The sequence below is a fragment of the Canis lupus genome, chromosome 15 (genome assembly GCF_011100685.1).
Source record: "Canis lupus familiaris isolate Mischka breed German Shepherd chromosome 15, alternate assembly UU_Cfam_GSD_1.0, whole genome shotgun sequence".
NCBI classification, from domain to species: domain Eukaryota; kingdom Metazoa; phylum Chordata; class Mammalia; order Carnivora; family Canidae; genus Canis; species Canis lupus.
In genome coordinates this window covers 39,797,242-39,823,525 of record NC_049236.1, presented here as the reverse complement: position 1 = coordinate 39,823,525, position 26,284 = coordinate 39,797,242, and the positions used below count along the sequence as shown (strand labels likewise).

Here is a 26,284-nt window from a genome sequence, read left to right as displayed (position 1 = left end):
TAGGGGGACTTCCAAGAGAATGGCTTCAATGGGTTTCTAGAAAGTTTGGGCTCTAGGCCCAGGGGTTCCAAGCCCTGCCAAAGACTGAGGCACCCTGAGTATGATGAGAAGCCAGAGAGCCGTAGCAAGGGCCCCTGCAAGCTGGGACAATGGCCAGCCCAGTGGTGAACCCTGTGGATGGTGTCCCATGATTGATGAAGTCTTACTATATGTAAGAGCTTGACACAACATTGGGGTAGCGTCCCAGTAATAACCACGATTGTACCTCCTTCCGGCTTGGCAGAACTAGGAAAATAGGGTTATTTTCATACACTTGAGTTTCTGGCCAGAAATTTGAACTTGCTCTCTCCTGGACCTGTCACCCTGGTGGTGCCTCTGCAGATATGGCTAAAATCTCCCTTCCTGGACAGTGGAGCCCATGGCCTGTGAGAACACTTCATCTAGCACATCAGGCAATTTTCTTCCCTGGTCTAACTCAGCCAATCAGACCTTACACCTTAGGTATCCGTGGTTGGGTTGGGGTCTTACAGGCAGGACTGGAGCAAGAGGCAAAAGATGCATTGAATACCATTACCCATCTCTGGTTTTTTTTTTTTTTTTAATTTATGATAGTCACACACACAGAGAGAGAGAGAGAGAGGCAGAGACACAGGCAGAGGGAGAAGCAGGCTCCATGCACCGGGAGCCCGATGTGGGATTCGATCCCAGGTCTCCAGGATCGCGCCCTGGGCCAAAGGCAGGCGTCAAACCACTGCGCCACCCAGGGATCCCTCTCTGGGTTTTTGTATTCCAGAAAAAAACCCATAATCCTACTACGATGATACATCATCATTCATTATATTGAGAGGATATAAGACAAGGTGACACTCTGGGGAGACACATCCCACTACAAAATGATGAACTGTTTCAGACAGCAGATGTTGTCACCCATCCCCCTCTTTCTAGTGTGTAGGGAGAGGAAGGGAGCGTACCCTTATCGGATTTCAGGATCAGATATCACCGATGTAGCCGAAAAGAGTGAACGCTTTGTCATTTTAACAAAGCCCATTTTCAAAGCGTTGTCCCTCTCTGCTACTGTACTTATCAAAGAGAATCAGATTATCATCAGAACAAGGCCCAGGATAATTTTATAAAGAAAAGTAGATCATTGCTCTTTGGAATTTAATTACTGGGTTTAATTTTGTAGATGCCACCTTCTTTCAGTTTTTTTCCTCTAAAACACATCCTTGGATTTTTCTTCTATCCTTTCTGATTTTATGAATCCCCATCTAAAAGTATTAAGTACTGGGTTTATTAACATTTTTTTCTTAATTGACTTTTAAAATCCAGTTCTAAGCCTCAGTCTCTATGAATCACTTTGGTAACATCTCCTCAGCGAAGATAATGGGTTAGTTTGTTAGGGTATTGCTCTCATAGCATAATATTAAACCATCTATCCACAAATATGGGCTTCCCTGGGCTTAATTGCTGAGTACACTATATTGAAAAAACAAGGCTACTCTCTATATGATAAAAATGAGCAAAATGTGTCTATAACAACCACATATGAAATCTAAAGTTATCATCAGAGCTGTAGTTCCTCTTCTCCCTCCTAAAATGTAAAAGGAAGTATGACAGGGAAGGTGATTACAAAGTCAATCAGCAGTAGTGGGAAAGAGAGCATAAGAATATCACTCAGGGGGATCCCTGGGTTGCTCAGTGGTTTGGCTCCGCCTTTGGCCCAGGGTGTGATCCAGGAGACCCAGGATCAAGTCCCACATCAGGCTCCCTGCATGGAGCCAAAAAAAAAAGAGTATCACTCAGACCCATGAGGTCACAGGGAAGGCTCAGACCCTTCTTCCTCAGGCACAATGTGATGTCAGAAGGATGTTTTCCAAATCAGAATCCTTGATGCATGGTGTAATGAGGAGGAGTGTGGTCATGAGCACGAGTACTCCCCACTTCCCCCTAATTCGTTGGTTCATTGCTTCATTCATTCATTCAATACATATTTATCAAGCCTCTGCTCTGGGCCAGTCACTGGGCACACAATGCATAAGAATGATGCATTTCCTATCTTCATGAGGCATATTATCTAGTAAAATCCAAATTTACTTTATATAAACAAACAACATGGAAAAAAAGTACAAACATAAAAGCTAACTGAAACAAATTTAGACATTCATAGCTGCAAATAATTTAAAAAAAAACTAAATAATAATCATCATCCTTGTTATGCCATGACCTGATTTTCTGCAGATAATGACCCTAATACTAAAAAGACTTTCCAAGTACCTTCTTTACAGCTAAGGAAGCTAAAGTTGGGGCTTGCTTAAAGCCAACAGCTAGGAAGTCCAAGTGGTGGGGTTTGACCCCAGACCCGTCAGTTTTCAATACTCCACTCTTCCCCTGTACGGGTACATCTTCTCTGGGCAGAGGGCTTTTCCTCCAGGAGCCAGAATTGTATTAGAATAACAGAAAGAGACCTACCTAGACCCTATTAGCTTAGTGCCTTAGTAGAAATGCTTCATAAGGATTTATCATCTCTTTAAAAAAAATTAAAAATAACTCTTATATAGAGATCACTTCTATTTCTTCTAAAATACTGTAGTTGAAAATATCATCATTCATATTTACCCCTGTTATTAAAGTCCACACAATCACTTATTTTGCCAAGTCTACAGACTTTCTTATGTTAGGTATATAATTCATCACACTTCTCTTTTTGTTCTAGCTTCTAGGAACTTCTAGGCTTAAAATCGCAAATCTTACTTTAATCCATTCATTTGCTCATTCAACAAACATTTATGGAAAATGGTTACTTATGAGTGTGATTATTTTATCCCTGCCTTAAAGGGCTTTGATTTCTTTTTTATCTTTATTGTAGTTGCTTTACTTTTATATGCTTATTACAATGTGTTTTATTACATGGATTTTTGGAGATAGGAGAGCATAAAATGTAAACAGCTAAAACAGTTTTACTGTAAAAATGATAGGATCCAGGATACACTGTAATAACAGGGCTTATAGTCTTATAAACTCTGGGTTAAAATCTTGATCCTACCTGACTCATGGCATGAACTAAGACAAATGACACATTCTGAGCCTCTGTTTCATAAAATGCGATCAAGAATTCCCATACAAGATGTTTACAAAGATTAAATAAGATAATATACATAAAGCAGCTGGCACTGCCTGGCACATCAGTATTTTATAGTCACTCCTTGGGAATAAAGCAGGTAAATATGCAACAAACAATTCCACCTATAAATATCCAGTTTCTGAGGTGGGTGAGCTTGGTTTCCATGGAAAATAAATGGACATTTTCAAAACCTCAAAATTTAAATTAATTTTAAACTGCTTCCCTTTGGTCCTCTCCAAGATTCTCGGCAATGTTCCATCACCCCTGGTTGTTGAGCCCTCTTGTCTAATTATAAACTAAATTCTGGCTTGTTAGCAGAAAAGATTTTCTCAGGCTCTGTTCTATAAACAATGCCAGAGAAATTGCAGATGCTTTGAAAACTGGGAGGGCCCTCCCAGTCTGAACTTTTTTCATCTTAAAGACCCCACCAAAGACTCTAGCTTTACACATTGTATATTTTCTATCCACAAGCACAGCACCTGATGCTTTCCTCTTTGATGACATGAATCATGCTGTCTTACCGTGTATTTCCATGCCTGCCTCACCCATAGGAAACTTCTCAAAGGCTGGCCATATTTCTCATTCCTATTCATCTTACTTCCTAGCCTAGTGGCAGGCACATAGTAGGTGCTAATTAAATAGTTGCTGACTCAATGAATAAACTAACCAATTAATGAAAAGCTACGTGAGGCCAAGGACCATATCTAATGCATTGTGTCATCTTCCCATAGTACCTATCATAGTGAATGAATGAATGACCATTTAGCTGAGTCCACTTGAGATACAAAGAACTTTTTCAATAATGATGATTCAAGTATGATCTTTTTTTAGTAAGCCACAAAATAATAACTTCTTAGAATCCCAGAGTGTCAATGTTTAGAGAACTTTTGAAACCATGATCAACACTCAAGTTTGGATGTCTTGGTGACTATTCTCATCAAAATTCTCAAACAAACCTTGTGAAGTTCTCACAGTGTTCTGGTGTGGAGCCTTGGTGTTGTACCATATCCCTTAGTGATAGGGGAAACGTAGACACAGAGGGGTGAGTGGCCTGCCCCTAAATCAGACTGAGTTTAGCAAGGCCCACAGATAGGGCCTGACTTGTGTTCCTCCTAGAACACAGGTCCACTTCATGTCTAAAAGACGTGAAAGAGGCCTGCCAGTGGTTCACTCACCACCCAAGAGATTCTTGGAAAATAACTCTCCCAAAATCAGGCTCAAGGACACCAAGCCCATAGAAAGGTAGGGGGTGCTTCTAAGTACTTCCACTCAGGAACTGTTCACTTTCCCGTCATGTGCAATATCAACCTGCACATGACATGCATCCCCTTCCTGGATTCCCACTCACACCTAAAGCCCAACCTCGCAGAGCCTTTCTTTGGGTGGCAGGCCTGACAAAAGTCTGAGGAGCCTCAACTTCATTACCAAGTTACTTGGTACCCCTCCCCTTTCTCCTCTTCCCAATACCTCCACTGACCAACACAAAGAAATATCCAAGCTCCTTTCACTTCACCTGCTTCTCCTCGTCTTTGCCCTAATTCTTATATTTTCACACACAAACGGCTCAAGAAGACATTTCCTCCTAGACGGGGCACTTCCCTCCATAAGAAGAATCTGGGAATAGCTGTTAAAGAACGACTTCCCCCACGGGGAGCACAGTCGCTCAATTGTTTCCCCAATATCCAATCTCCTCTGACAAGCTTAAAATCAGAACTCCTGAATTTTAGTTGGGTACATGGACACCCAGAGCAAACTTTCCCAGTCTCCCTGGCTGCCAGGTATAGTCATGAGATGTGAGAGGAACTAACATGGGCAACTGAGCATGTGCCTCCTTACAAGGAGAGAGCATATCCTCCACGGCCTCTGTATCTGCTTCGACAGGATGAAACGTGAACATGGTGGTGACTGCTGGAGCACCCTCTCAGATCATGCGAGTAAATTGTGTGTTGAGGATGACAAAGCAACAGGATTGAAGGAGTTGGTGTCCTGCCACCACACAGCTGCTACTTCAGTCCTGAGCCACATACCCACAGACTATTACGGGAGGGACAAATGGACTCTTCCCTTGGTTAAGCTACTCTTATTTTGGTTCTTTGTGACAGCCATTAAAACTATATCCTGAAAAAAAAAAAAAAAAAAACTATATCCTGCTTAACACACCTCTTTACACAGATATTGGCAAAAGTAAGCAGCATCAGTAAATACTGTGACAGGCATTCTAATCAGATTATCCATTAAAATAAGCCCTGCTCATTTCCTTTCTATCGCTTTTTTTGTTTTGTTTTCCTCGTTCATGTAGAATCATTCTGCCAACTTTTATCAAGTCAACAGATCTCTATTGTTTGGGGCTATAAATAAAAAGTTTAGCATTTTGTATGCAACAAGATTTTTTTTCAAACATTTCCAATTGACACGACCTGCTTCTGAATTCAGCTTTAGTTGACACTTAGATTAAATTTAAATATTTAAATTTCAGTAAACTGAAATTTTTATTTCCTTCAGGGTTTTTTCCTACGAATGTTTTGGTATGAAATTTTCCACTCTACAGAGAAACAAAATATCTTTTTAAGAACCTCGAGAAATTACTAATGAATCGTGTTCAAGAAATCTTTTAAGGTTTTGTCATACTTGCTTCACTTAAACTTTATGCATATTATTCTGAAGTTTGCTTTTTCATTCATGAAAAATGCACACTAGTTCATTCATTTGGATTCTTTTGTAATTATTCTGCAAGGTATCTGCCCTCCCATTGATGAATGGCAAGGTTGTTTTCAATTTTTCACTATTCCAATCAATGCTGAAATGAACATTCTCACATCTAACTCTGGGGCACAGGTTCAAGTGGTTTCTAGGGTATATCCCTGGAATTAAACTGGTAACACTGTAGTGTATGCACATTTTCAACTTTAACAGACTTTACTAAATTGCTCTCCAAACTCGCTCTACCAATAATCTCATTTCTCTATGTTTCACTACTATATCTTGTCAGCTTTCTTACTTTTTTGCCAAAATCATGGGATTAAAATGGTATCTCATTTTAATTTGCATTTCCTTGATTACTGGTTAGGTTTATTTGCCAATCAGTTTTCCTATTCTGTGACTTGCCTCTTTATATTCTTTGCCCATATTACTATTGGATTGTTTGGATTTTTCATTGATTTGTAGCTAAATCTTTACATTATTTGGAATCTTGAATTGTTCTAGTTATATGCATTACAAATATGTTCTCTTTCCCTATGGGCTTTTAACTCTGATACACAGAATTTGAACATTGTAATGTCAATTCTTTTTCTCTATAAATTGTACTTTTGTCCTGATTAAGAAATATCTTCCTACCTGAAAATATAAAGATATTCTTCAATATTTTATTCTAATAATTTTAAAGTTTTTCTTTTCAAATAGAGGTCTTTAATCTATGGAGAAGTAAATCAAAATTTAAACTTAAATTTTTTAAGTCTAAGAAAACCAAATAATAGCTTTTATGACAAATTGAAGGACTGGTAAAAGGAAGAAAAGGATTTGTGAAATAGTAATGACATCCAAAAGTATCCAGAAAAAAGATCAGAATAGCCAAAAGAACTCTGCCATATGTATTTTTTCTTTTAATGTCACTTTTAAAGTACTCTTCAGATTCTTTCACCCATTTTTCATGCAACATATGATCCTCAGCAAATGTATTGAGCTAAGTCTATGCCCCACTCCGGATCTACTCATCCTCATGTACCCTACAGCCTTGGCCACTTGCCTTTCTTCCCAGGCTGGAGCAATCCCAGATATGGCTCACATCCCAGCTGCTGCCACCATCACCTCATATCCTAACATCTCCAATTTTCTCAGCCTCCCCAGGGATGAAGACTGGCTTGGCCACGGATTCCTCTCTGCACCAGCTGTGTGGGAACTGCAGCAGGTCCAGGGTGCAGCCCCAATCTGATTTTCCTAGCCATTGGTTGCCCAAAAGGGCAACATCAGGGAAGCAAGGAAAACTCAGTGTGCCCTTCGGGCAGGCTTTCCCCCAACGAAGCGATGATGGAAACAGGCTTGCAAATAAATGTCATGCCTTTATTTTTCTTCCACAGTGAACTGTTCTAAGAAGCAGTGAATAGTGAATCCATGTGGCCACTCAGGAGATGTCCCACATCAGCCAGCAATGTTTTCTAGAGAAGGTGTGCCTAAGCTTAGCAACTTACTGACTTGTCTTGCTTTCCTCCTTCTCTGCCTTTTCCCCCTCCCTCTTGCATTCTTAGGATTACATCCTTTTCTCCAGTAAACACTGGCATGAAAGTTTTGCTTCACACTCTCTTTTCTAGGGATCCTACACTAAGAGAGCTTGCTTAAATTTTTCAAACATGTATTATCCAACAGCAACTAAAATTTACAATTTTTATCAGAACCAGTACACAGTTTTGAATTTGCATATATGACCCATTTCGAAGGCCAGAGACGTCTACTGGGAAACTTCTAGGAGGGATCTTTCTCTCTGATAAAACAGAGTGGCAGAAGAAGAAAATTCTCTTTTGCTTTCAAAACTCCCTTCCTTCTCACTCGGAATGTGTTACATGGGAACCTGAGGTTTGGAGCTGCAGCTGCCATCCTGAAATTCTGAGATGGCCTCGCAAATGGCAGAGCTGAGTGGTGGAAAGAGCCTTGGTACCTGATGACACCTCTGAGCCCCTGAACCAACCCGGGAACATACTATCTCCAGTCTTCCTGTTCTATGAGATAATACTTAAATATCATCATTGTTAAGCCATTATTGGGCATTCTGATATTTGCAGCCAACGTTTCCCTAAATAACACAGCTAATTATCTGCACACCCGTAGTAATTGGAGCCATTGGAGCGGATATGAAACCAGTAGAGAAGGCCTTGGGTAGGATTCTGAAAAATGCCATTGTTAAAAGGACAGACAGGAGGGAAGGAATCTACCAAGGAGTGTTAGAAGGACTAGCTCAGTTCTTAACAATCTCAAATAACAAAGGTAACAGTACTTACACTCTAGCAGCACCACAAGTAAGAAATATAACTGGAAACTGTCGATTTAGCTCTTTAATTGCAAATCTGCTCAAATATTTGACCAAGATAAGGTGGAAAACAGGAACCACAGGTTTTTATCTAAATAAACATCATGGTTTTTTTTTTTAATTCTGTTAACTTTATTCTTTTTTTTTCCACCCCATTATCCCAATCAAGAATTAGCATGGAGTCGTTCATTGGCAGATAAAGAGAACATCTTCAAATTCCTTGCTTAAGAGCTTCCTATGGGTTTGGCTCATGAAATTCATTTGGCCCTGGAGAAATCGCTTGTCAGCATGAAGCCAAGCTGATGAATAATTCTGACAACATCACACACCAAATTAGCAAACTGGCCAACTTCAGATTTCTCGACCAGCTACTATTTTTGCCAAGTTTTTAATTGTGAATGGACATGATAAGGTTATCCCTCTCCCTTCACTTAGAATAAATATTTGTACACTCACTGACATTACCCTCTCCATATAATGCATTTATTCTGTCATCGTGTTATTGGTGGCTTAAAGGGATAATATACTCTGCTAGACCATAGCATTTTTATGAAAGATGAGGTCAGGGAATACTTTGTGGGAGATAATAGTGCAATTTTAGAAATGTTGAAGGTAAACTAATTTAGCACTAGAAAGAAGAAAGGGCCTGGGAAAGGTTCTGAAGTCAAAAGCTGCTGTTGAATTTCGGCCCCGTCACTCAGAAACTGTGAGTAACTAAGCAAGTTGCTTAGACTCTCTGAATCTCAGTTTTTGCTCTGCCAGATAGAGATAATAATATCAACTCCCTAGGGTTGTTCTGAGGACTAAAGCACGTCTGGAAAGAGCTAGCACAGTGCCTGGCTTATAGTCCATTTTAATAACTAAAAAATCCTAAATCAAAACATTTACAGCTGGTTTTTAATGTTGGAAAAGATTATTAAGGCTATTTTTTTCAAAGATTTTTAAAATTTATTCGGGGGAAAAAGAGCATGAGTGGGGGGTGGGAGGGGCAGAAAGAGACACACAGACAGAGACAGAGACAGAAACAGAGAGAAGCAGACTCCCCGCTGAGCAGGGAGCCCTAGGCCAGGCTCAATCCCAGGACCCCAAGATCATGACTTGAGCCTAAAGCAGAAGCTTAAGTGACTCAGCCGTCTAGGTGCCCCAGACGCTAATAATCTATTAAACATCATTGCAAAAACATTCCCCCAAGCAGCCTTCAATTTCTTAACTTTGTATATAGTATTTTACTTTGGGCAAACAAAATCTCCATTTGTATGTCATCCTGTCTGTCCACTGTTTTCTCTTTATGGCCTCCGTGTTTATGTGTTGCTTAGGAAAGCCATTTTCATTTTTAAGACTTAAATATGTTGCCCTTTATTTTATCCTAATACTTTCTTAGTTACATAAATGCAATCATTTGAGTTTTTGTGTTAGATTAGGATCTAACTTTATATTTTTTTACCAAGTCAATATCCAGTATGCTCTTTTCTCTATTGAAATGACAACTTACCATAGATTAAAGTCTGTAAATGTATGCCTCCCTTTCTAAACTTTGCCTTCTGTTTCATTGATCAATTTATCTATTTCCGTATAAGTCCACATAAGCATTGTTTTCATTAATATTGCCGTATAGTATGGCTTAATATCTGGTAGGGCAAGATCCTTGTTATTCTTTTTTCTCAAAACATATTTTATTCTAGACCATTTTTTTCAATCAGATGAACTTTGGAATCAGTTTATTAGTTTTCTTTCAAAAAAAAATCCAGCTGTAAATATACTGAGATTGGATTGAATTGATATGTTTATGAAATTCAGTCTTCCCATCCAGATCTATTCAAAATGTCTTTTGTGTTCTTTAAAAGAGCTGTCTGCACATTTCTTGTTAGGTTTATTCATATCTATATTGTATAGTTTTTGAGTTATAAGTACAATTCTTCTTAGGTTTTATGATGCCCATTTTACAGTTTTAGCACTAAGATGAGCAGGAATTTTATTTTATACTTTCTAATTGGTCCTCACTGGGATACATGGGAAAGCTATGGTCTCCAGCTTCTTGTGTGAACATGTGTGATCTTGAGTCTCCATATTAGTCTGATTAGTTTTTCCATTGGTTTCCTTGACTCTTTAAAAAAGAACACCAGATTTTTACAAGAAGTGACAATTTTATCTCTGCCAATCGAATATTTATACTTTCTTCTTTTTCTCCTTATATTGTATATTTTCAGCCTTCCAAGACAATGTTGAATAGTAGCAGTGATAATGGGCTTCCCTGCCTTGTTTCTGACAGTAGCAGGAATTTTTCTGATTTTCCCCATTAGGTATAACGATTTTCTCCCAACCTAACTTTTGCCGAGCAATTTGATTAGGTACATGCACTGAGTTTCATCAAACACCTTTTCAGTACCTATCTACTTCCACCTGTTAGTAAATAGCTTCTCAAAGGTTGAAGCATCCTCGTATTCCTGGGATAAACCCTATTTTTTGTGGAATATTATTTTTTCTATGTGGCTGGATTTAATATGCTGATGGCTTATTTAAGAATTTTTTCATCCACTTATCAATGGGTGGGGGTAAATTTTCCTTTGTATGTATGTTCTCTGTGATATTTGTTGAGTTACTGTCTCCCAGGTCAAAGCCCACCCACCCTTCTGCACTTTGATTCATGATGCTAGAACTCTGCAAACCATGTTTCTGCTCTGCCAGCTGGCTTTTTATTAGGCTCTAACAAAGACTGCAAAGCTAGAAGAGGAAGAGGGGATTTACTCCTTCCTGACAGCTTGCTATGATCTTTCTGTTTGCTCCTTTTCCTGTGTGTAGTATCCCAGCAACGCTTCTTCATTCACCCAGGCAGCAGCAGGTCCTTCCATAGCAACAGCTGAATCTAGTTGGTGGGTTTTTTTCCCTGATACTTCCAGAACCAGCCTCAGCATGTTCCACATCCCCACTTCACCACATTCCAGACACTAGCACAAGGTGGGACAGCAGCCTCTCTTGAGAGATCTGAATTTCAGTTCATGGAGACATGGAGACCCTCCTCTAACCTATATAGTTGAATGAATTTAAGTTCTTCCCTTTATTTCTTCATGCCCTGGGGTGGAACCTGCTTTCTACAGTTGCTACAATGCTGATAACCTTAGAGTTCTCTTTCTATCATTTCAGTTACCTGGGTAATAATTTTACATCTAGTTATCAATTCTTTCCATTATTTTATCATTTTTCAACAACTGGCAAGTTTTCTCTCTCCTGACTGGACCTTCACTGGTCCACTAACCTGTCTGGCTTTGGTAAAAGGGTCTGATAGCCTCTTTGAATGATTCAGAAAGTTTTCCTTTATTCATCTGTTCCTTGAAGTTAATAAAACTCTCCTATAGATATCTCTAGGCCTGGTGCATTTTAAAAGGTATATATTGAAACTAATTTTTAATTTCTTTTGTAAATACAATTCTATTCCATTTTTCTATTTCTTCTTGAGTCAATTTTGATAATCTATATTTTCCAAGAAAAGCAACCATTTCTTTTCAAATTCGTTTCATTAAGCTGTTCACAGTATCCTCTTAAAATTCAGTTATCACTCCTATTATATTTTGTCTTGGTAGAGAAACTTAGATTCAAAATCAAGTCCTTTCAGGCCTTCAAAAATTTGGTATGTTGTCTTTTAGCATTCTGCCAATGAGAAGTCTGTTACTACTCAGCTATTCTCCCTTTTGCAGAGAAAGATTCCCTTCCTATTTTATTCTCTCTTCCCCTGTAAAATAATTTTTTCTTTTTTTTTTAGAGTGAAGAATTTTCATCAGATGGATTTTGTTTCCAAAATTTTTCTGCTTGTAATTCTCTGTAAGAATGCCTATTTCAATGTAACATGTCTATTCAGTTTTATAATTTTTTTTTATTGTTTTGGTAATACTTGATTATCTCCTTTCTCCATCTGGTAACCTTATCAGATGAATGTTGGACCAGCTTCTACTCCTGCCCATGATAGGGTAACAGGGACCAAATTTATGCTTTTGCCTTAAACGACTAAAAAAGTGGACAAAATGTTGGAAATGATGGGTATTAGACATTAGATAATAGAATTTAGGACTATCATCCCTGAAAAAAGTGAAAGAAATGAGATGAGACTTAGGATTGGTTCAGCTTACTGTTGGGAAGCAGTTTCCAGGCCATAATGCAGGGAAAATGCTGCCAAAAGAAATCACTTGGCAATCTTGCTGAGTTGAAGATATAGAAATCAGATTTTAGAGATTGCTCAGCTATCAGATGGATGAAAATTAAGAAGTATGACAAGACTGTGGGGAAACAGGCACAGACACCCTCATACATGCTGGTGGGAATATAAACTGGCAAAACTCTTCAGGAAGGAAATTTGACTATATGTTGTAAAACTACATACGCATTTACCTTTGGAACCAGCAATCTCACTTCTTGAAGATACATTTTCAATCATATACACACACACACACACACACACACATATATATGTTCATTGCATCATTGTTTACAATTGCAAATATATGGAATGACTTAAATATATAGGGGACTAGTTGGATAAACTATGATACAACCACACAACAGTATAATGCCACTATAAATAACAATGAGGAAGATTTCTATGAGCTGATCGAGAATAATCTCCAGGATATTGCCAAGGGGGGAAAAAAGGAAAATACAAAGATGTGTAAAGTATGCTATCTTTCCCATAAGAAAAAAAAGTAGGGCAGCCCGGGTGGCTCAGCAGTTCAGCACCGCCTTCAGCCCAGGGTGCAATCCTAGAGACCCGGAATCGAGTCCCATGTTGGGCTCCCTGCATGGAGCCTGCTTCTCCCTCTGCCTGCATCTCTGTCTCTCTCTCTCATAAGTAAAAATATTTTTTAAAAAAGAAAAGTATATAAGAAAATACATGTTTCTGCTCATCTGTACAAAAGAAATGCAGGAAGGACTAACTAGAAACAAATAATATTACTACCTTTGAAGAGAGGGTGATAATGATATGGAAAGAATGGGAGAAGGGGAATGGCTTGGTAGGGATGAGAAGGGTAATGACACTTCACTGAATATACCTTTTGGATAGCCTTGACTCTTAGAATCATGGTCGGATTTCATATGCCAAAAGAGAAATAATCAATTAATATGAACTAGGATGAGTGTGTGCAGAGAGGAGAGGACGGCAAGAGGAGGACCCAAAATTGGGATGTTCATGTGAACCTGTTTTACATGTGAATAACACAGCCACACTTGCTGCACCTCTGCAAAGTCGTATCAGAGTCCAAACCATACAGCAAGGACCCACTATGCAAGCCTGAAACTGCCTCATAGCCAGAGACCTAACTTTGTTATTCTTTTCCATGCCTGCACATATGGAGTCCTCTGTTTTATTGGGTTTCAGTTATTTGTCATAGCGACAACCTTAGCATCTGAAGAAGCCATCGTTGTTTAAGAAAACATTTATTATTTTTAGATTCATCTCTTTTTTTTTTTTTTTTTTTTTTTTTCCAGAAATACCTGCTATTGAGATCTGGACCATGCCCTGCCAGATAGGCGGCTGAGAATGAAAGCCATTGATTGGCATGGGGTTGGTGGAAAAGGAAATTCTTCTTTTATAAAATAAAGGGCATGATGTTGGATGAAAAGATTTCATAATCATCACTTTCTTCATGACTTTAGAATGTTCTTCATGCTCATTAACAAAGATTAATTATAGTTAGCCTTTTTAGTTTAATCAAAACTGGAAGAGAAGTAGGCACAGATTTTAAAAGCCTGGTGAGATGCTGAGTAAGTGAGTGCTTAAATGACTCACTGTTGGGGACCTTATCATGATGCGTTAGGTATAATGCTGAGAAATAATAAATAATCCAGAAGTCTTTTTCTTGTCTTTAAAAATATTGACCTGCTAATTTCACAATGATTTCTCATGAGGAAATCATCAGAGACACACCCAAGTGTTTCAAAGATTGCAGTATTATTTTTCATAGGACAATAATGGAAGGTACCTAGATATCCAACAATAGAGAAATGGCTCAGGACATTATGTTACATTTATACTGTGGTATATTATATATATATTTAAAATGTTTTCCAAAAAATAAGAAAAATGAAGTGTTTTCCAAAACCATCTAATGACATGGGGAAATACAATATTATAAATAAAATAATGCTACAGGGAAGTTTGCCTGCATAATGCTACCTGCTGGCAGAAAAATGTTGGGTATCAACAGCTCAGAGGTATTTTCATTATGTTTTCTTTAAAAAGCAGGATAAATGTGTGTGTGTGTATATATATGTATATATGTATATATATGTATATATGTGTGTATATATATATACTGCTTTATATATTATGTTAGTATAAATATTACATACATACAGGAAAAAGCCTAGAACAATTAACAAGGAACAGGAAAAATGACTAGATGGGAACATCAAAATGTTAACAATGTTTATATTTAGGTAATAGAAACTTTGGGTAATGATTGTTTTCTTATTATATTTTAGATGTTTTCCAGGTATTCTGCATTAAACACGAGTTACTTTTGATAATTTTATTTTTCCAGTTGCTCAAGCCAAGAATCTTGGAGCTATCCCAACTTTTTTTCTCTAAGATCCCGACTCCACTTCATCAGCAAACCTGTCAACTCTACCTTCAAAAGAGCTGTAAATCTATTTGCCCACTTACTGCCTCCCCTTATGATGGTCCAAATCACAGTCATCTGGCACCTAGATTTCCGCCACAGCCTTCTTTCTGGTCTTTTGGTTTCCACACTTGCTGCTCCCTTCCACGTCCATGTCTAGAAAGACCAGAGGAGGGGTTTTGAGAGAAAATTATGGGGAGCAAAATGGGGCCCCATTTACAGAGCAACAGGCCAGAGTCGAAAGAGGAGCATTTGTAGTGGGGGAATTTTAGGAAAGCCTGATACATTTCAAGGAGTACTAGAGCCTGACATTCCATATTAAGTTATGCTCCTACTCTGTGCTTAAATTACACACCCTATCCCCCATTAGCCACTCAAAACACACAGTGAAAATCTCTTATCCGTAGTAACCTTGAGTTAGTGGTGGTTTGGGTTGCTTGTGATAAATCCATTCAGATCTAGCAGAGAGAAAGTAGGAGATAAGATGACAAATGAAGAGCAGGAAAGAAACCAGAGTAAGAAGTGACTGCTAGGAATCTTCAGAAAGCACTGAAGTAGGGCACTGAATGTCCCACGGTGCATGTGATGGAGGTTGGAGCTAATTTATTCCCACATGAAGAGAAAAGGGACCTCAAAAGTCTGGAGAATGTAGTGCACCTGGGAGGCTCAGTCAGTTAAGCGTCTGAGTTAGTTTTGGCTCAGGTCATGATCTCAGGGATGTGAGATCAAGCCTCAAGCTGGGCTCTGTGCTCAGTGCAGTCTGAGATTCTAAGACAAATAAATCTTAAAAAAAAAAAAAAAAAAAAGTCTGGAGAACTTAAGTATATGCACTCAGGCAATTATGTTACTTTAACATAGTATCAGTGGGAAAAAAGGGGTTGCACAGATGTTATTTCCACATTGCTTCCTAATTGGCTTCACGTGAATATCTCATGAGCCTCATTCATCTTCATATGCCTGGCATCTACCACAGGGCCTGCCGCAAAACAGGTGTCAGAAAACAGTCATAAAATGAGTGGATTAGTGGATTAGGAAGGAAGAAGGAAGGGAGGGAAGAAGGGAAGATGAGAGGAAGGAGAGAAGATGATAGCAAGCAGGGGGAAGGAGGAAAAAAGAACAAGTGGATTTACAGATGATAAGAACAGCTAGTGCTTCTGGAGCATTTACAAAGCACTTCCATGTATTAACTCATTGGCTCAAGATTAGAATTCAACTCCTCCTGGCTTCATGTACTTTGTATATCTTCATTACCAGCTTCACCAATGATCAGATCATGGTACAGAGAACTCTCTAATGAGACTGATTTTAAAAAGTAGATGTCCTTAATTAAAGAGGCTGCTCATCAGAGCTGTTCTTATGTAAGTTGGCCAGGTGCTGTTGGCTTATGAAGATGCCTACAAGCACCAGAGGCTAGAAATGCTGAGGGGGTGTCCTCATTATTTCATTATATGAACAAGTAGAATTGACAGGCTAAGTCAAAGCAAAGTAATTAAGCTGTTATTTCAGGTCTCCCCCAAAGCTGCTGGCCTCGGCAGTTGTCTTTGTTCACTAACAACAAACCTAACGGAGATTTGTACATTTTTCCTAAAGGTCTTTTGAGTACATTCTCTCTCGTTTAGTGGCTCAACAAGTATGTCTTGAGCACTTATTGTGCACTGGGCACCACCAAACACCGTCACGGCTCCATGGAGTTCACTTCACCTCACAACCAAGATGGCAGGCCAGTAATCCCCACTTCACAGAAAAAGGAGTTGAGGCTCAGAGAGCTTAAGAGACTCTGATTATGTTAGAGATAATGGCACTAGGTCCTAAGTCTTGCTACTTGGAATTTAAAACATGCCAACTTATATAGAGAAATGAAGTAGTTTATAGTGGTTTGGTTTCCCCTCAGACTGTAGACTCTTTTGCCATGTGTCACATACACAGTGTGAAGGTTGAACCCTCCATTTCCTTGGAGCCATGTGGCTTAGAGGACTCAATGGGGAGACTCCCAGTGGGAAAACTGTAGGCACCCTTGATTCTGCTCTTTCTCTCTCAAATCCCTCAGCAAATCTTGCCCAGAACCCAGTCCCCTCCCTCTGTGTACATTGCTACCCTCTGACATAAGCCCTGAGGTGTCTACCGTCCTTCTTCCTCTTCATTCCCCTCCACAACAGCCAGAAGGATCCTTTCAACATATAAGTTGGATCTTGTCACTTCTCTGCCCAAAACCCTACAAAGACTCCCCCATTTCACGGAGAGTAAAAGCCAGCCAGCATCCTTACAGTAGCCAACAAGGCTCTGCACAACCTGGCCCCCATTTCACCTGAACTCATCTCCTTTGTTCTCCTCTTTGACTTTTGGTGTCTCATCACACGGACCTTCTCACTGTTTCTCAAACCCACAGGGCATGTGTCTGCCTCAGGGCCTTTGCATCAGCTCTTCTCTCTGCCTCAAAGTTTCCCCCCCAGATAATTGCCTCTTCGAGTCTTTGCTCAAGTATGATTTGTATGATCTTAGTGAAGGCCACCCTGAGTGCTGTATTTGAACCTGCCACACTCAGATATTCCAATCCCCCTTACCGTGCTCTCTTTATTTTCCATGTCTCACTACCTTCCAAAAAATTATATAAACTGTTTCTATATGTGTTCATTGTCTTTCTCCTTCCACAAAGTCAGGAATATCTCTTCCTTTCATTTACTTGTGTATTCCCAGAACCTAGAACAAGGCCTGGCATATTATAGGCACCCAGCATGCATAATCATTATAATAATTATTATTATTACTATTATTTGTGAATGGCAAGGAGCAGGAGCTATAAGACCTTTAAAGAAAGAGATTTTCTCACTTGGAGACACTAGGCTTCAGAAAAGGAGATGAAAATTTTTCATAGTCAAAGATAATTAGATTTGGATCCTAGCTCTGCCATTTACTTGGGGCCTTTGGCCAGTTGCTCGGCGTCTATGAGTTTCAAGTCTCCTTGAATATAAAATGGGAAAACTAACACTTAGCTCACAAGGTTGCAGTACTGATTCAGTGATATGATACGGAGCAAGTGCCTGGTGGTACAACCTGAGCACAATCAATATTGACTCTCTCAAACTAGTACTCAATTAGCAGTTTTGTTTTACTTTGGCCAGATTCTTACTTAACACATGGCTCTGAACACATTTCTTCCCCTTTTAGAGCCTCAGTCCACAAAGCTATGTAATGAAAGAGTTCCTTGTGATGTAGTCTCAGTAGGAGCCCATGACCAGGGCTTAGAGGGTTCCAAGGGGACTGGTGGGAACCTTGGGCCTCACAAGACATTGCTTCATCCTTTCCAGTGGGTTAGCTAATCTGCGTCTGTTCATTACCCAGCCCTTTAAAAGTCAACAGATAATAACAGGAGATAAATAAAACCTTTGTCACTTACTGCTGCCTCAGTTTTATGCAAGTGATGCAAAAGGAGTTGCAACAGGAACCTTTGAACAGGAGACCAGTCAAATGGCACATGCTGATAAACTTGTTTAGAATGCAGTTTTTTTCCCACTCAATTTCTAAAATTAACCAACTTCAATCACCAAAACCCTCCTAAGACAGCTGTTTACGGTAGTCATTCCCAAACTTCTTACCACTAGACATCCCTTTTATTTTCCCCACAGCCTCCCTCACATAAGCCCAGGTCTCCAAAGTTCTTTCTACTAAATAAATTGATGTATCAAGTGATATTCCTGGATTCTACATTAGTTAAACTAATGAGTATAGTCAAAGACTTATGCTCATTGGGCCTTCCAATCAAAGTAAGGGAGATAAACTTTCTTATTGCATGGTTATCCTTTGAGCCACAAACAGAGAATGTGATATTTTACACAGCCTGAGCAACCTAACTGCAAGTATAGTCATTCATTCAACATATATTTAATGAACATCTATTATCTGCCAGACACTATTCCAGGTGCTGCAATAAAGCAGTGAACAAAATGCACAAAAATTCCTATCCCCATGGAATTTACATTCTAATGAAGATAGACAATAAAGAAGAAAAACAAAATATATAGATAGCACAAGTTCAAAGGGAAACATAAAGCAGGAAGCAAAATTGGATGCTCAAAACATGGTAGGGGTGCAGGATTTTTCTTTTTAATGATGAGGTTAGAAAAGCTCTGACTGAGAAGGGCTGTAGGAGGTTACAGAGTGATCCCTTGAGACACAGTTAGGAGAATAGATCAAAAAAGCCTTGGAATTTGTGCTCAGAATCAGTGTTCACTATTAGTGAGATGGGAGCCACTGAGGGGTTTTGAGAAAAGCAATGCCTTGATCTTCCATTTTAATGGCATCATTCTAATAGCTATATGAGACAATGGGATGTTTTCATAGTACCCTTGAAATATTAAAAAGGGCTCATGAGGAGCACTCGGCTGGTTCAGGCAGTTGAGCATGTGACTTGTGATTTCAGGGTTGTGAGTCCATGCTCCATGTTTGTAGTAGAGATTACTTAAAAATAAAATCTCTCAAAAAATTTTTTCTAAAATTGCTTTGTTAAAAAAATTAAAAGGGCTCATGGAAGTAGGAAAGGCTATCTCAAAAATGCAGAGCTTACGCATTATTAAGAATAGCCAAAAAGTGGAAACAACTCAAACGTCCATCGATTGATAAAGATCAACAAATGTGGTCTATCCATCATATAATGGAATATTATTCAGCCATAAAAAGGAATGAAGCACTAAAACATGCCACCACACAGATGAAACTTAAAAACATTATGCTCAATGAAAGTCCGGCACATAAAGCCATATATGATACATAAGGCCATGTGTATGAAGTGTTCATAACAGGCAAATCAGCAGAGATAAAAAGTAGATTAGTATTTGCCAAGAGATGGAGAAAGAAGAAATAAGGGGTACCTGCTTATGGGCATGGGGTTCTTTTTGGGTAACAAGAAATGTTCCAGATTAGATAATGATGCTGGTTGTATAATTTTGTGACTATACTAAAAGCTACTGATTTTTGCATTTTAAGAGAGTGAGTCTTATGATATGTAAATTAATCTCAATTTTTTAAAGAAAAGATTTTATCTCTCGGAAAGCAATGCCAAGAAAATTACTTCTTCTCTCTGCTCTCTGAGCAGTCACTCTTCTCACCTCGGGTAACACACAGCACTAAGCGAAGTCAATTCTGCGAAACTGGTCAATGCTCAGCAAGAATAAGTTAATCCAAGACAGTAAAGATACCCTTCTCTTCTAGCTGTGATACTACTGATCTCTCATCATGGACTGTGACTTGCTTCTTTCTTCCAAGTGCCTCTCACATCTACCCTTGACTATATGTCCCCATCGCCATGACTCTTACCCCCTTCACAGGGATGAAGGCATTAGCCTGGCTGGTGTACTCACCTCTTTTCTCTTCCTATCTCTAATCTCCAATCTGTTCTAACAGAACAATCATAACATCCCACTTTTATCACTCCTGTGCCCCACTTAAGAGTCTAAAGTTGCTTACTCAAGGCATATCTCATGCCAGAGAATGTATTTCCTAAAGAAAATGAAAAAAATACATCATTTAACTATGATTCTTATATTGCTTATGCCTCAGAAATGGAGTTTGGATGCTAAAATGTTAAAAGATGTTTTGCTGCTTTACATGGAAAATGGAATACAATATTGTATTTGAAATACTTCAAATCAGATCTAGCTTGGAAAATTCAGAAGAATGGTCGATGTATCAAATGCTTATTGAATCAAGTTTGCCAGCCTGGCATTATTCACACTGCAATATCCATTTCCTTTCTCCCTTGCTCCTCCTGTGTCTGCTCTAATACGGAGGACTTCTTCCTCCCCTGCTCCAAATCTTGCCTTCTTTTTAAGACCCAACCCTGGGGTCCTGCTCCTCTGTGAAGGCTAGGCCAGTGGTTCTTTACTTTGGCTGTTTTTTGGGATCTGCTGGCCTTACTAGTTACCTGGAGTGTAGTCTGGGCATTAATCCACACCCTCTGGATGGATTTCAAGTGTGGTCAGGGTTGAAAACCATTACACCAGGCATGTTTTTATCCTGGTACATGTAGGAATAAGAAAGACAGACAAAGCTTTAACTCCCATAGAACTCACACTGGAGGAGCAAAACAAGCATATTTTAAGTAAGGCAATTTCAAAGAGTCATTTTAAAAACAGACAGAAGTATACAGGTAATATAATTTAAAAAAGTAGCTACGAAAGTGGAAGGGGCAAATTTAGACAGAGTAACTTTAAATATATGAGAATTCTCACAAGTGAAGTCTAAAATAATCAGACTCACAGAAGCAAAGAGTAGGATGGTGGTTACTGGGGCTGGGGGTGAGGGCAGGGAACACTAGCAGGTGATGATCAAAGGGTACAAAGTTTTAGTTATGTAGCATGAATAAGTTCTGAAGATTACAGCACAGTGCCTACAGCTAACATTACTATATTGTATACTTAAAATTTATGTTTTAAGTATGTCTTATGTTAAGTGTTCCATGCACTAATATTAATAACAATAAGGGGTGTGAGGAAATTTTTGGAGATGATGGACGTGTCTTTGCTCCTACCGAGGTGCTATTTTCACAGATGTATACCTATTCCCACATTAAATATATACAGCTTTTTACATACCTCAATAAAGCAGTTTTAAACAGAAAAGATGATTTTCAGTGACATTTGACTGAGACCTGAATGATGAGAGGAGCCCAAATAGGATGAAGAAGAAATTCAGAAAAGAGAGAAGAACAAGGTGGGATGGTTTGAGTGACAGAAAAGAAGGCAATGAACAAAGGGAAGCATGGAAAAATATAAGATTGAAAAGGAAGGCAGAAGATGAAGAAACTTGTAGGTCATGGTAAAATTTTGGTTCTTATTTTAAATGTGATAAGCAGCTGTGGTAGATTATGTGCAAAGATTACCACTATAATTCTTGCATCCTATGTGGACGCTCCCTTGCAAAATGATTTTGAGACGCCTTTCATCAAGAGGTATAGTCCATTCTCCCTCTCCTTGAACTGAGGGGGCTAGCCCTGGAACCAATGTGACAAAAGTGACATTGTGGGACATCCGAGACATGACCTCAAGCGGTGTTGCAGCTTCCATACTCTCCTCCTTAGAACACCGCCTTGAGTCCACCATGTAAAGAAGTCCAGACCAGCCAGCTGGAAAATGAGAGGCCATGTGGAGGCGAACTAGGGCACCCACGGTAAACAGCTGGCACCAACTGCCACCGAGGCCCCCTAGACCATCCAAACAGCATCAGACACAAGAGGGCTGAAGCCACACGAGTGACCCCAGCAGAGACTAGAAGAGCCACATGCTTAAGCTCAACCCAAATTGCCGACCCACAGAACTGGGGCCATTACGTAGTTTTGTGTTTCAAAAACACTAAATAAAAATTTAGTGGTGATTTGTTCTGCAGTGATAGACAAGCACTAAAGAAATTTCTGGAGTTTTAAATAAGGAGTAAAATCAACTTTTTATGGTTTAAAAACCAATTTTATCCCAAATATACTGATAAATCCATCCATAAAAACCAAGGTCTTTGGGGCCCCCGCATGGCTCAGTCAGTTAAGAGTCCCATTCTTTTATTTTGACTCAGGTCATGATCTTAGGAATGTGGGATGGAGCCCTGCATCAAGCCCTGCATGGGCTCTGTGCTCCGCATGAAGTCTGCTTAAGATTTTCTCCCTCTCCTTCTGCTCCTCCCCACCTCGCTCATACACATACACTCTTTTCTTCCTCTCTCTCTAAAAATAAATAAAAATAAAAACAAATTTAAAAAATAAACCATGCTCTTCAATCTTTCTTAAAAATAAAAAATATTATGGCCTTCAGTAGAGAGAGTGCAGCTTACAGGTTTAGGGACCACAGTGGCCTTAAACCCTTCTCTTGAAAATAAAATCTTATCCTCAAGCATATTAATAAAACCATGTGAAACCACAAACAGTAGACAAAAAGGACGCAAAAGTCATTTGACTCTTTACCCTATTTCAGCTAAGAATAGTATGAGAAAAATCCTGATGCAGATCAGGATAGCATTTTAGACCAGAATTCATTATGAAATGTGTTTCTAAAGAAAATTAAAAACGAAGTATCTGTGAACCCTAAACTGGAGTTTTGATTCTATCCTATGCTGAAATAATCAAGGAAGCATTACATCATACTTAAAAATGTGAAAGATTAAAAGATGATCTTAAACATACAATCTTGGAAACAACTTTAAAACAATGAGCACTCTTAAAATACAAAAAGCTATTTTGTGGAAAAATTCTGTAATTAGTAAAAGCCAAGGTGCTTGCTCTTGCTGTGCATAATTATTTGATCTGCAGAGAAATGGGATTCACTTTTGTTATATAAATAGCATTATTTTGTAAATGGTTCTTTAAGTGATACTATTTAACCAAGCTTCGTGGCTATTTATTCACAGTACCTCATAGTATTTTCCATTAATTTCTCAAGGATGCCAACATTATCTTCCTGGGGTGTTCATCATTATGTTTGATCACATATTACGGTCAGGTGGTAGATGGCTTAAGAGAAAACTATGTAGAGTCCTTCAAAATGAGTTTCTCTATTTAATCCCGATGTCTTATAATCATAGCTTATATAGGAAGAGTGGGGAAGGGGGGGAGAGAGGGGCACCTGGGTGGCTCAGGGGTCTTCTGCCTTCCGCTCAGGTCATGACCCCAGGGTCTTGTGATTGAGTTCCACATGAGGCTCCCCGCAGGGAGCCTACTTCTCCCTCTGCCTGTGTCTCTGCCTCTCTCATGAATAAATAAATAAAATCTTTAAAAGGAAAGAAAGGATGGGAGAGAAATAAATTAGAGAAGTTCTCACCCACCTGACCACCCCAAGCCAAGCTCCTCCGGCTGAGTCCGAGACAGCAGAGAGAGGAGAAAGGGAGTGTAGAAACAAAGAAGGAAGGAAAGGGCATCCAAATGAAGGCAAGAACTAGGGAAAATATGATAGAGGGTAGACAAAGGAGGCTAGATGAGGAGAAAGAAGAGACGAGGCCAGGCGGGTGAGCCGGAGCGTGAGGCTTCAGGAGCGGCCCGTGAGCTAGAGCCGCCGTGTGGGTGTGGGTGTGGGTGTGGGTGTGGGTGTGGGTGTGGGTGTGGGTGTGGGTGTGGGTGTGGGTGTGGGTGTGGCGGACTCCTGGGCGCCTGCAGCTCCGCACCTGCAGCTCCTCGTGCGCAAGCTGGCGAGCACGACGGTAGCTGGGAATGGCGGAGACCCTCCTTCTGGCCGAAGCGAACTTACCGTCTCCTTCCTATTTTATGGGGGTGTTCTGTGAAGTGGGGGGTCCCACCGCAAACTGGGAAGTCTCGAGGTCTCCCAGCAAGAGCCGCGGGGGCGTCACCGGCTTCGCGGCCCAGCGGCGGCCTCGCCCTTCCCCCGTGGGGCTCGCCCTCCGCGGGGATGGCGGCGAGCAAGGGGCGCTCGCGGACGCACTGGGCCGCCCGCCCTCGTTTGCGGGTGGCTGAGGGCAGTGCCCTCCACCCTGGACGGGGACGTGCGAGGAAGGAAGTGGAGTCGCCTGGCAGCAGCCCTCAAGCCAGTCTGCAGATGTTCCCACGCAGGTGGCCGGAAGGGTTGGGGGGCTGACGGGGGTGACTCGGCCCGCTCCGGGCGCCGGCGGGCGGCCGTGCGCGCGCGGGACGGCGGTGAGGCCCGTGAGGCCCGTGAGGCCCGTGAGGCCCGCGAGGCCCGCGAGGCCCGTGAGGCAGCTCCCAGGAGGCGCCGCGTGCGCACGCGGGCCGGGCCGCAGCCGGGCTGCTCGCGCACACACAGCGTCGGCCGGGAAACCTGAGACACCGTCACAGGCCTGCCGCTCGGCGTGGGGCCCTTGCCCGACCCTAGGAAGTGAGACTTGCTCACCTTGGAAGAAAATCCCCCGCCTCCGCCCACCGTGCCCTGCTTGGCTGGGCCCCGCAGCGCTCGAACTCCGCGTGCCCCAACGCCTGGGGAACGCGGCCCGCCGCTTGGGAGGCACCCCACTCACCCATCCTGGGCTTGTCTTCCCTGGAATGCAGGATACTAAACTCATCACTATATAGTTTCAGGGGGGTTTTTTTTAATTTCTTTACTTTTTATTTAAATTCCATTTGCCAACATACAGTGTGACTGACACCCAGTGCTCATCCCCTCAGGTGCCCCCCTCAGTGCCCGTCACCCAGTCACCCCATCCCCCCGCCCACCTCCCCTTCCACAACCCTTTGTTTGTTTCCCAGAGTTAGGAGTCTCTCATGGTTTGTCTCCCTCTCTAATTTTTCCCACTCAGTTCCCCTGCTTGATTTATTTATTCATGAGAGACACAGAGAGGCAGAGACATAGGCAGAGGGAAAAGCAGGCTCCATGCAGGGAGACCATAGTGGGACTGGATCCCAGGACACCCATGACCTGAGCCGAAGGCAGATGCTCAACCCCTGAGCCACCCAGGTGCCCCTGTTTTAGTTTTTTAAAAATTAAAAATAAAAGTGAATAAATAGTTTGGTCATTTGATGGGAGAAACAAAAAGGGGAAGGGAGAGGAGGGGTGGAGAAGGGAAGGGAAGAGAGAGAGAAGAGAAAAACACTATTGCTCCCAATTATTCCTGTGTTTGAAGTACTTTCAGGTCTTTAGGTAGCAAGTCTCTTCCAATATACCTAGTAAAGAAATGCATTTCAAAGCCACCTTGAAATTGCTTTCCAAACAGCCACATGTTTGCATCCGTTCTGTTGCTGCCAATAAGCTTAACTCGTTGTATTGAGTGATAAATAGAAATAGAAAGTCAGGTTCATTTTCCCTTGAAAATATCTCTTATAGATGAAGTTGACAATTTGTAATCAAGAATTATTATTTAAAAAGTGAAAACTCAGAAATTGCATAAAACGTCTAACAACTGGTCTAGGCACATAAGATGAAATAATGCCAATCAACCATTTAAAAAAACTCATATTCTCATCTGCAAGGATGTGGAGCAGTGGAATTTATATTCATAATGATGGGAAAGTAAAATGAAACAGCCACTGTGGAAAAGTATTTAGCAGCTTCTTGCAAAGTTATACACCTGCCCTATGACCCAGCAGTCCCACTTCTGGAGAGATAAAAACATGTTCACAAAAAGACACAAATGTTTATAGCAGCTTTATTCACAGTACTCCCCTCCCCCCAAGATTGGAAACAATCCGAATGGCCATCACTAGGAGAATGGATCCATAAGTTTTGTTATATTCACACAAGATAATATTATACACCATTTTTTTTAAAACAGGAACTACTGATGAGCTTAGTAACATACTTCAATACTTAGGGAAAGAAGTAGGATTACTAGAGTTGATTCTTCAAGATTCCATTTATACAGAGCTCAAAAAACAGGCAAAATCAATTCACAATAATAGAAATCAGAACAGTGATTACCAGTAGGGGTGGTATGCAGGTGTGTGTATACGTAAGTAAAAATCTGTCGATGTGCAAATCTAAGATTTGTACATTTTACGCCATGTAAATTGTATCTCAGTGATTATTTTTTTATAATAAATTTATTTTTTATTGGTGTTCAATTTGCCAACATACAGAATAACACCCAGTGTTCATC

General features: G+C 40.4%; 1 protein-coding gene and 1 long non-coding RNA gene across 7 annotated transcripts in view; one reads left to right on the top strand and one right to left on the bottom strand.

Annotated features, from left to right (window-relative positions):
* Positions 1-24,343, bottom strand: part of NR1H4 (nuclear receptor subfamily 1 group H member 4) — a 110,987-nt gene extending 86,644 nt beyond the window's left edge. For 3 of the 6 annotated variants that reach the window (XM_038558797.1, XM_038558793.1, XM_038558795.1), the window contains exons 1-2: positions 23,968-24,342; positions 14,794-14,905 (exon numbers count right to left, since the gene is read on the bottom strand). The gene's annotated coding sequence lies outside the window, so the exon portion shown is untranslated. Of the gene's footprint in view, positions 1-14,793; positions 14,906-23,967 lie in introns of all 6 variants that reach the window. The other 3 variants (XM_038558798.1, XM_038558796.1, XM_038558794.1) reach the window with 3 other exon arrangements.
* Positions 4,117-13,750, top strand: LOC119868497. The gene is made up of 4 exons (XR_005370676.1): positions 4,117-4,363; positions 8,311-8,847; positions 11,899-11,957; positions 13,617-13,750. It is a non-coding gene; the product is annotated as an uncharacterized LOC119868497 (long non-coding RNA).
* Positions 24,344-26,284: the final 1,941 nt, after the last annotated feature.